Consider the following 9409-nt stretch of genomic DNA (forward strand, 5'->3'; position numbering starts at 1 on the left):
ACATGTAATGATTCATGCAACCGTCACCCAGGCATTGCTTCCGCCTCTCCCTTTGCTGTGGGACACCAGCCCTTCCTCACAGGTACGGGCTGCCCCTTTGTGGCAAATCTCCTCTACTGTGGCCTCTGGGGAGACAAATGCCCAGATGCCCGCAGGGCTGGAGAACTTGCAAGAAAGATGTGCAAGTGCCAAAGCAGTTTGCATTTCCAGATGCAAGTTGAGGGGGCAAGTTGAGGGGTGCTGGTGGTGAAGGAGGGGTGAGGGGGCAGCAGGAAGTTAACTCACTTTTCAGACCTTTGATCAAGAGAAAGTTTTCTTCAGTAATTTCTAACTGTGGAAAGTACAAAACTTTGTGCTATTTAACATTTCCTCTTCTTTCTAGGGAAAGAGACTCCAATGGAGGGTACCTAATTTGCAAAGTTGATCATTGGGTGTGATGTTGAAAACGGAAAGCTAGGGGAGAGCTCTTGTTTTGTTTTGTGCACATAAAAGAAGATGAGGGAGAACAGGAGATAGAGAGAAGGGATAATAGGCTGGAGCCTGGAAACTGATCTTAGGGTCTGGCCCTGGATGTCAGATTTGGGGAAAAGAGAAGCCACTGTTGATCATATCCAGGGAAGAAGGACTTTAGTGGAAATAGAGATGCTTAAGGCCATCTTATGACATTTTACATTTATATGTAATTCTTCTTTCCCTTTTATTTCTATAGATAAGGCTCCGGTGAGATTGATTCGTTCACTTCTTTTTGGAATGCACGTTTCAATAAAAATGAGTACCATCCTTCAAATAGTCATCCATGAACCTCATAGACTCTTCTTAGATTCTACCAGCTGTGCATTAAAAGTAAAATGGGCCCAACTCAGGGACCCTACTTGGGAAAGTGCAATGAATTTTAAAGGGGTGGGTGGGAGAGAAATGAGACACTCTCAATGACACTTGCTTTCCTTGTTGTAGTGGTTTTCATATATGCTCCACACCTGCTCAATCCTTTCAGTCAAATAAGAGCAGTTGGGAAAATAAAAAGAATTCAGTTAACTGCATCCTGGAAATGTATGGAAATCATGCCTAGGGCAGCTCGAGTACTAGCAGATGGGAAGATCGGGGATTCCCTACTCACTGGTAGCCAGGCCATCCTTGTCTGCTTTGCCTATTTTGGGTAGACTGGACAAGGGGACTCCATTCCCCTTCACCAGCCAGGGGGATAATCCACCTTCATTGGTAACTCTAGATGCTGAAACTTCACAAGATTTTCTTCATTTTCTCTTTGATCTCTTTTCCGCCTACCTAATAAGAGAGGATTCACTCACTGCCTTGTTTCTCAGTCAGGACCCTTTTGGGGTTCCTTGGGGACAGGACTGAAGTGGACATCTGGTTTCCCCTAGGTGTCCCTCCTGGCTTGGGTGTTTCAGGAGCTCAGGCTGACCCAGTATGGAACTCCCAGTGGGTGGGCCACCTGGGAGAGGAGAAGGCTGTTTGCCAGTGTGGCTGGAGGTGTGGCCTCATGTATTGGACACCCCACTCAAACCCTCTTCTTCACATGCATTTCCTCCTCAGGGAAGTTCAAATAATGTAGCCTGTCAAGTTTCTCTACAGGCTGTACTCAAAGAGAGGTGAAACTCTGTAAGGGATGAGAGGAGCCTCACTGAGAAGACCCAGACTTATTCCTGGCAGCCCCTAAAGGGCAGGCTCAGAAGAGCTTGATTTCAAGGATGGAGACAAAGAAAAGGCTTCATGGCAGAAAACCACGCGATCTTGAGATGAAAATCTTCAATCCTAATGTCTAGATGAGCAGGGGGCCGAGTTGAAACCACCGCTGCACCCTGATCAGGAGAGTCATCTGCACAAATTCAGAGGCCAGGAACAGGAGAGACTGGGCACATCACTAAAGTTCTCTATCATGAGCGATTGGGCTCCCACCCTCACTCCCTGCCCGCTCTGTGACACTAGGCCCTGTGTGGAAACATCTTTTACTTTTTAAGACTGGGGGAAGGGGGATGGAGAGTTTCTCCCCGGCATCTAGTTGGAGGAAGGGTGGGGAGGTCACTAAACATGCTTCGGTCCTCAGGCAGAGTCCCATCCCGTGAAGAAGGATCCCGTCCAAAATATCAGCACTGGAGAAGTCGAGAAACCCTGGTGTAGATCAATATCCATACACCTGAGAGTCGAGAAACCACCAATTCCTGAGTAACTGGATGTGAGATCTGAGGAAAACTGTGGCGGCAGAGAGAACTCCAAGATTTTTGACCTGTGTGTAGAGAAGGATGGAGTTGGCATGGACTAAGGTGGGAAAACTGTAGGTGCAGCAGGTTGTAGGGGGAACTCATCCTCTGGGATTTTTCCCAGCAAGAACACTGGAGTGGGTTGCCACCTCTTTCTCCAGGCAGACTCCCTGACCCAGGAACCAAAGCCATGGCTCCCGTGTCTTCTACATCGCAGGCAAATTCTTTACCCACTGAGCCATCGGGGAGCCCTATAGCCGGGAAGATCTGTTTTCAAATGGCACTCGGGTCCTCCAGCCCATTGCAGGGAAGAGCCAAGCAACTAACACCACGTGGTGGCAAAGGAAAGTACCCCTTTTACTGCAGGAGAACTGGCAGCTGATGCTCAAAAGACCCCCAATCATAGGATGGCTTTCAGGCAAGTGTAAATAAAGACAGCGTGGAGGAGAGGGTCCCAGGGTGTGTCTGATCAGCTCCCTACAGTCTTCTGACTGGTTGATGGTGAGGTAACAAGGTGAAGTTTCTAGAATCAATATCATCTTCTGACCCTCTAACCGCTAACGGGTCCACGTGCTTGTGGTCAGCAGCTTCCATCTGGGTTCTATGAAAACAACCTCGGAATACGCGTCAAACATTGTTATCCATCGATGTCCTAAAGGGAGAAACTACAGGTCCTGTGATGCTGCTATATGACTCATTCATCGTGAAAATTGGTAGCAGGCCTCCTACCCGACTGCTGCTCTTTGTCTCTGCATGTTCTCATGCCTCATTCATCCTTGAGCCAGACTTTTGGCAACTCAAGGATGGCTCAGGAGACACAAGTTTTTCTCCACGCCGAACTGGGGAACACTGAGGTGTGGGTTAACCGAGAAAGCCCATTCGGGGATTGCTCGACTTTGGATCCAGAATCCAGTTCGCAGTCTTGGAGCCAGACTCCCGAGAACTTTCCATTCAAGCCCTCTTGGTTGCTGCATCCGCCCGAGTCCTTCTGGACGGTGGAGATGCGGGGTGTCCGTGAGCGGTCCCTTCTCACTCCGGGCACAACGCGTCCCGCCTCCTCCGGGCCCCTGGCCTCCGCTCCAGCTCCCCGGTCCCCAGCGACCTTCTGTTCTATTCACTCCCGGGCACCTCGCTAAGGCGGGTCACCAGTCCAAGTTCTGAGGTGCGGCCGGAATGAGGCAACTTGCTCCTGACTTGGGGACCAGGCGGGACTCGGGGGTGCTGGGTGCCTCACCTGCAGGTGCCTTTTCTGGGGGAAGAAGGCAAGGGATGGCCTTAGGAGAGGATTTCTGGCAGTGACGGCGAAGGCTCAAGACTTTAGAGAAGGCGCGAGACCTCCCCGGGGGAGAAAGGGAAACGGTGATTCTCGTCAGAGGCAAGAAGACGAGTACCCGGACTGTAAATCCCTGGTGGTCTAGTGGCTAGGATTCGGCGCTTTCACCGCCGCGGCCCGGGTTCGATTCCCGGTCAGGGAAACCTTTTGTGCAGCGTTTCATCCCCTGATCACCGTGTCGAGGAAGACTACAGTCGCCGATTCTCTGACCAGTGTAGTAGGTAGATGAGACGCTGCCGGGTCGGGGGGTCTGGCGGAGTGGGCAGTCGGCGCGGTTCCTGGAACAGCTTTGCGGAGCGCGGTCTGGAAGGACAGCGAGGGCCGCGGGGAGGGCAGGGTGTTGACCGTGAGTGTCGGTGGAGGGATGGGAGGCTGCACTGTGCCCGCGGGCTGCGGGCTCACACTTAACCGGGCACCGGAGAGACTGTGGTTACGAAGGTAGTTTTTCCCAGGATGAGGCTCGTCTACTGCGCTCGGGACCTGCAGATGCCGGGTTCTCCGCTACCGCGAACCGCGTTCGTGCTCTCCGCCGGTATCCCGTGGTTCATGACAGGCGACATCTCTTCCGTGGTGCCTCGCTGTGCTCCGCTCCCCAGATCCAGAGCGGGAGGTGCACCCCCAGCCAGCGCGCCACTGCTGCGAAATAGGGTCTGCATCCCCATCTGCCGGCTTTCCTATTTCGTGACCAAAGCGTCTGGATGTGTCCTGCGTCTTGAGGCACGCCTCCTGTCTGTCCACAAGTGCCAGACGTGCCTTCTCCTGCAGCCTGCAGCCGGCCACGCGCGTGTGGGTGCGCGCGCCCGGCCCCCACCTGCCGGGCTCCGCACTGGTCCGGGCGGTCCCTGCAGGCTGGCCCGGCGGGCATCTGCCAGGGAAAGGCCGCGCGGCCCGGGTGCCGGGAAAGAGTGAGAGGCTCGCTCGGAAGCCTCGCGCTCCACAGTCCCTTTGGAGCCAGGTCAGACGGAGGCACCCCTTCCAGGAATGCGGAGGTCCGAGGCCTGCCTCCGCCAGGAGGCTCCCGGGGCCGGCGTGCCGTATCCCTGGCCCGGCCTAGGCAACTTCCCACCCGGCTAGTCCGTCCCCCTTCTCCTCTTCCACCCCAGCCGTGTTCCTGCGGAGAGTCAGCGCTCCCTCCACGCGCCCCTTGCCCGTCGGCCGCCCACCCCCCAGATATCACCTAGCCGCCTCTCCGGTGCCTGCGGAGGGAGTTGGATCTCTCTTTTCCTGCAACGGGAGGAGAGAGAACGTGCGGACCCAGGTGGCAACCCGTTCCCTTGCCGGTTCTCTGGACTCTGCCCATCGAGGGGCCTAGCTCAGGACCCTGGGTCTCCCGCGGCCCAGGGAGCCGGCCAAGCTGGGGCCTCTCCCACTGCTCCTCAAGAAAGAGCAGGAATGTCCTCCGGGATCCAGAAGAGGCACCCGGGAAAGCATCCTGCACAAGCCGGGACACTGCGCAATGGACCCCTTCGGAGCAACGCTTCCGTCGGTGCGTCCTTCCCTCCGAGGGCTTCGGGCAGACAAGAAATCATCTAGGACGATGAGCTCTCCACTGGCTTGACTGAGACCGGAGAGAGGAAAGGAGGGTCTCTTCCAGGAGAGCAGCAGCACTGAAGCCTGTGGTCGCAGAGAGGCTTCTGGAGCCAGAGCGCCCTCTCTTCACCAGGGCTATCCAGGGGCTGTAGAAATCTCACCCGGCTGAGTCCGCCTCCTCCCCTGCTCCCTCCTCCTACACCTTCCCCCGTCTCCTACTCGCTCCTCCCGTCTTCGTTTTCTATTCTTGGTGGTCTTCGAGTGCCTCGGGACCTCTCACCTCCGCCACAGATTGCTTTTTTCCGGTAGTTCTGAGCTTCAAGTAAGGAAACGTATGCAAGAGTGCAACGAATGCTCAACAGTGGTGACCCCCCCCCCTTTTTTTTGAATCAGTAACATTATCTGAATTATCAGGATTGTCTCGTTTGTAACAATTGCATTTTCATTGTCGGAATATACTGATGTACATTTAAACCTTACATGTTGAGTAATGAATGGGTTCTGCTATTTCCTTATGAATAATGATGTGCAGAAGAATATTCTTACACATACATCCTTGGCAATTCTGTAGGATAGAGACTGTTCTTTTATTTATCAGAGGACACTTGCAGGTAGAAAGGTAGAAACTGGCCAGCGAGGTGGTGACTGGGAGGCACGCCAAATGCTGCTCCGTCACAGCCCTGGGGCTCCGTACAGTCCCAGTTCCCACGACTCCTTAAATTATCTTCTGCTCAGGGCTGCCTTCGGATTATAGTCCCTTTTCTTACTCCTTGTGGGTAGAACCACGACATAACTGGACTTGGCGCGTGGAGCAGGCAAAACCAAGCAGTGAAAAGTCTGGGATGAAAAAGTAACATGAGCACGATGCATTGGCCGGGAATCGAACCCGGGTCTCCCGCGTGGGAGGCGAGAATTCTACCACTGAACCACCAATGCCCCGCTCGTTTGACGTTCTGACGGCTCTCCGCAGAATCTCCAAAGCGACTGCGACACCCTCGGCGGGCAAACAAAAGAGATTCCGAAAGAGGCTTACACCGCTGTGTTTGGAAGACAGAGTTCACAGACTGACAGGCACTCGAAGCAAAGGCTTGCCAAGACAGGTTACAATCATGCAACAGCGTAAAGTGGGAACATTCAAGTGAAAATATAAAAATATCGGCGTTATTGGCTCACACCACAACTCTGAGAAAGACTCTTTTATAACCATACCACAGACCCATGCAGAAGATACATCGGAAATCCATCCAGATCCCTTGTTTATGACCCTCAGCCTCAGATTCTTACCTTAGAGGATCTGAGAAAATTATTCAACTTGCTAGGTTAGGCAAGTGAAATTCTAATCCACGTATGAAATAAGAAACAGAGGCAGAATCAGACTGTAATCAGAGGACGGAAAGGGCCAGAATCTAAATAGAGATAATGAAGAAATACACCATTTTTTTGGTATAAAATAGCGAGGCAGTCTTGTAAGCATTACAACAATAATATGTGTCAGCTTTCTAAGGTGTTCAAAGCATTTCGATGGATACGTGATATGCATAACCATTTAAAGATTAATTAATACTGTTTGCAACCAATGTTTGATTAAATGGAAGCATCTGATCTCCTAAACTGGACTCTGTGTTGTGCTGAGTTTTAGCATTTGAGACTCTGAGATGCATATGGGGCGTACGTAGGCTTTGGTGTTTTGGTTGTATAAGGAACAGACTAAATTCCAGAAAAGTATTGATAGGTGAAATGTTAACATGTTGGTCCTCTGATGAGACTGAAGTACAGAGTGATGTCTTTCCCTACTTCTCCCTAATGTATTTACACCAAGGCTTTGGTGGTTCAGTGGTAGAATTCTTGCCTCCTGCACTGGAGATTTGGGTTCGATTCCTGAGCTAATCCATGTGGGATTTCTTGTCGCCTCACCCAAAACTTAGGTTTCCACCAATACCTAAGGCGGTATGATGGAGGAAAATAGCAGCAGGTACCACTCATTGTAACTCTTAGAAAGTGCTCTCAACATCACATATTTTGCAGCCCTCACATACTGCGAAGAGATCATGTCTTTGAAGCTCCAAGTGTGTTTGCTGAATCCCTGGTTTTGCAAAACTTGAAACTACAACCATTATTACTTTTATCCTATCTTCTAGAAATGAAGATCAGGGAAAGACAGTAGCTGTAGCGGGAGAAGTGTTAGGAGTCCAGGAAGAAGGATGCTTTGTCGGAGCAGTTCCTTCGCAGATACAAGAAACTGGAGAGTGGAGCTTCTGACCTTCCTCGTGAGGTAGATCCCAGTTCTCAGATCTTGGTAAAATTCCAGATAGGAAACAATTTGTCTAGCCCAAGGATATTGACCCTTACCTGGAGAGCCGACCTCAAGGCAGCCATGCATTGGCCAAATCAGATCCGGGCCTCCTTTGGGATAGAATTCTCATCCACTGAACCACCAATGCCTTGGTTTTTAACCAACAGAGGTGCCTCAGGAAGTGGCTTTTTGACTTTTTTTTTTTTTTTTTGGAACAGGTTTCTTCGGTAGAGAGGTAGAAAAACTTGTTCCAAAAAAAAAAAAAAAACGACAAAAAAAAGCACCCGGTTAGTTAGGCATTCTCTGTTGGTTATACTGGACATAAACTTCTGTGCCAGGAGGATAAGAGAGTATATACAAAGAGGCTAACAAGATCTGATTTGGACAAAAGGGTGGCTGGTGGTGAGGGTAAACACACCAGGTAAGGGTCGGAACGAATTTGGGTGTGTTCTGGTGACTGACGGAAACACTCGAGAGACAGTGCCCACTGCTCTTAGGGAGACGCTGTGCCTGGGTCTGCTCATAGAGAGCTGAAGCGGAGGGTGGTATGTGATGCTGAAAGGGAGCTCGATGGTGTTGCATTTTAGCATTTGTGACTCTCAGACGTATAGGAGGCCTTGACTTGTGAATTAGGAGTTGTGAGTTGAAAGTGCAGGTTTGCAGTTTAGAAAAAGGTGCGGGAATACATGTCGATCTGGTTGATGGGGGTGGTAAATGAAAGCATGCTGGCCAGAGGCGGTGTGAGCCCTGGTGTTGGACAGAGGGCAGACACAGCCAAAGTTCTTCAAGGTCGAGGTGCTGCTCATTTTCCATCATTGAGCTCAAGTTATTGACTCAGCCTAAGTTTTAGGTTGGCGACTCAGAAATCCCATAACTGGATTACCTGCAGCTCCTATCTTTCAAAAAGTCATAATGATTCCTAAGTCCCAACATGTGGGGGAGTCCCCACCCCAGGTTCCTTTCTTCAGGGTAAATACCTCAGGGAAAAGTAGAGAAAGACATCACTCTGTACTTCAGTCTCATCAGAGGACCAACATGTTAACATTTCACCTATCAATACTTTTCTGGAATTTAGTCTGTTCCTTATACAACCAAAACACAAACCTAAAGCCTACGCCCCATATGCATCTCAGAGTCTCAAATGCTAAAACTCAGCACAACACAGAGTCCAGTTTAGGAGATCAGATGCTTCCATTTAATCAAACATTGGTTGCAAACAGTATTAATTAATCTTTAAATGGTTATGCATATCACGTATCCATCGAAATGCTTTGAACACCTTAGAAAGCTGACACATATTATTGTTGTAATGCTTACAAGACTGCCTCGCTATTTTATACCAAAAAAATGGTGTATTTCTTCATTATCTCTATTTAGATTCTGGCCCTTTCCGTCCTCTGATTACAGTCTGATTCTGCCTCTGTTTCTTATTTCATACGTGGATTAGAATTTCACTTGCCTAACCTAGCAAGTTGAATAATTTTCTCAGATCCTCTAAGGTAAGAATCTGAGGCTGAGGGTCATAAACAAGGGATCTGGATGGATTTCCGATGTATCTTCTGCATGGGTCTGTGGTATGGTTATAAAAGAGTCTTTCTCAGAGTTGTGGTGTGAGCCAATAACGCCGATATTTTTATATTTTCACTTGAATGTTCCCACTTTACGCTGTTGCATGATTGTAACCTGTCTTGGCAAGCCTTTGCTTCGAGTGCCTGTCAGTCTGTGAACTCTGTCTTCCAAACACAGCGGTGTAAGCCTCTTTCGGAATCTCTTTTGTTTGCCCGCCGAGGGTGTCGCAGTCGCTTTGGAGATTCTGCGGAGAGCCGTCAGAACGTCAAACGAGCGGGGCATTGGTGGTTCAGTGGTAGAATTCTCGCCTCCCACGCGGGAGACCCGGGTTCGATTCCCGGCCAATGCATCGTGCTCATGTTACTTTTTCATCCCAGACTTTTCACTGCTTGGTTTTGCCTGCTCCACGCGCCAAGTCCAGTTATGTCGTGGTTCTACCCACAAGGAGTAAGAAAGGGACTATAA

General features: G+C 50.3%; 3 non-coding genes across 3 annotated transcripts; 2 read left to right on the top strand and 1 right to left on the bottom strand.

Annotated features, from left to right (window-relative positions):
- Window positions 1–3622: 3622 nt before the first annotated feature.
- TRNAE-UUC (transfer RNA glutamic acid (anticodon UUC)) lies at window positions 3623–3694 on the top strand. The gene has a single exon. It is a non-coding gene; the product is annotated as a tRNA-Glu (tRNA).
- A 2253-nt stretch (window positions 3695–5947) lies between these two features.
- On the bottom strand, window positions 5948–6018 carry TRNAG-CCC (transfer RNA glycine (anticodon CCC)). Its single transcript has one exon. It is a non-coding gene; the product is annotated as a tRNA-Gly (tRNA).
- Window positions 6019–9222: 3204 nt separating this feature from the next.
- TRNAG-CCC (transfer RNA glycine (anticodon CCC)) lies at window positions 9223–9293 on the top strand. Its single transcript has one exon. It is a non-coding gene; the product is annotated as a tRNA-Gly (tRNA).
- The last annotated feature ends 116 nt before the right edge of the window (window positions 9294–9409 follow it).

The sequence above is a fragment of the Bos mutus genome, unplaced genomic scaffold, assembly GCF_027580195.1.
Source record: "Bos mutus isolate GX-2022 unplaced genomic scaffold, NWIPB_WYAK_1.1 CTG1750, whole genome shotgun sequence".
NCBI lineage: Eukaryota > Metazoa > Chordata > Mammalia > Artiodactyla > Bovidae > Bos > Bos mutus.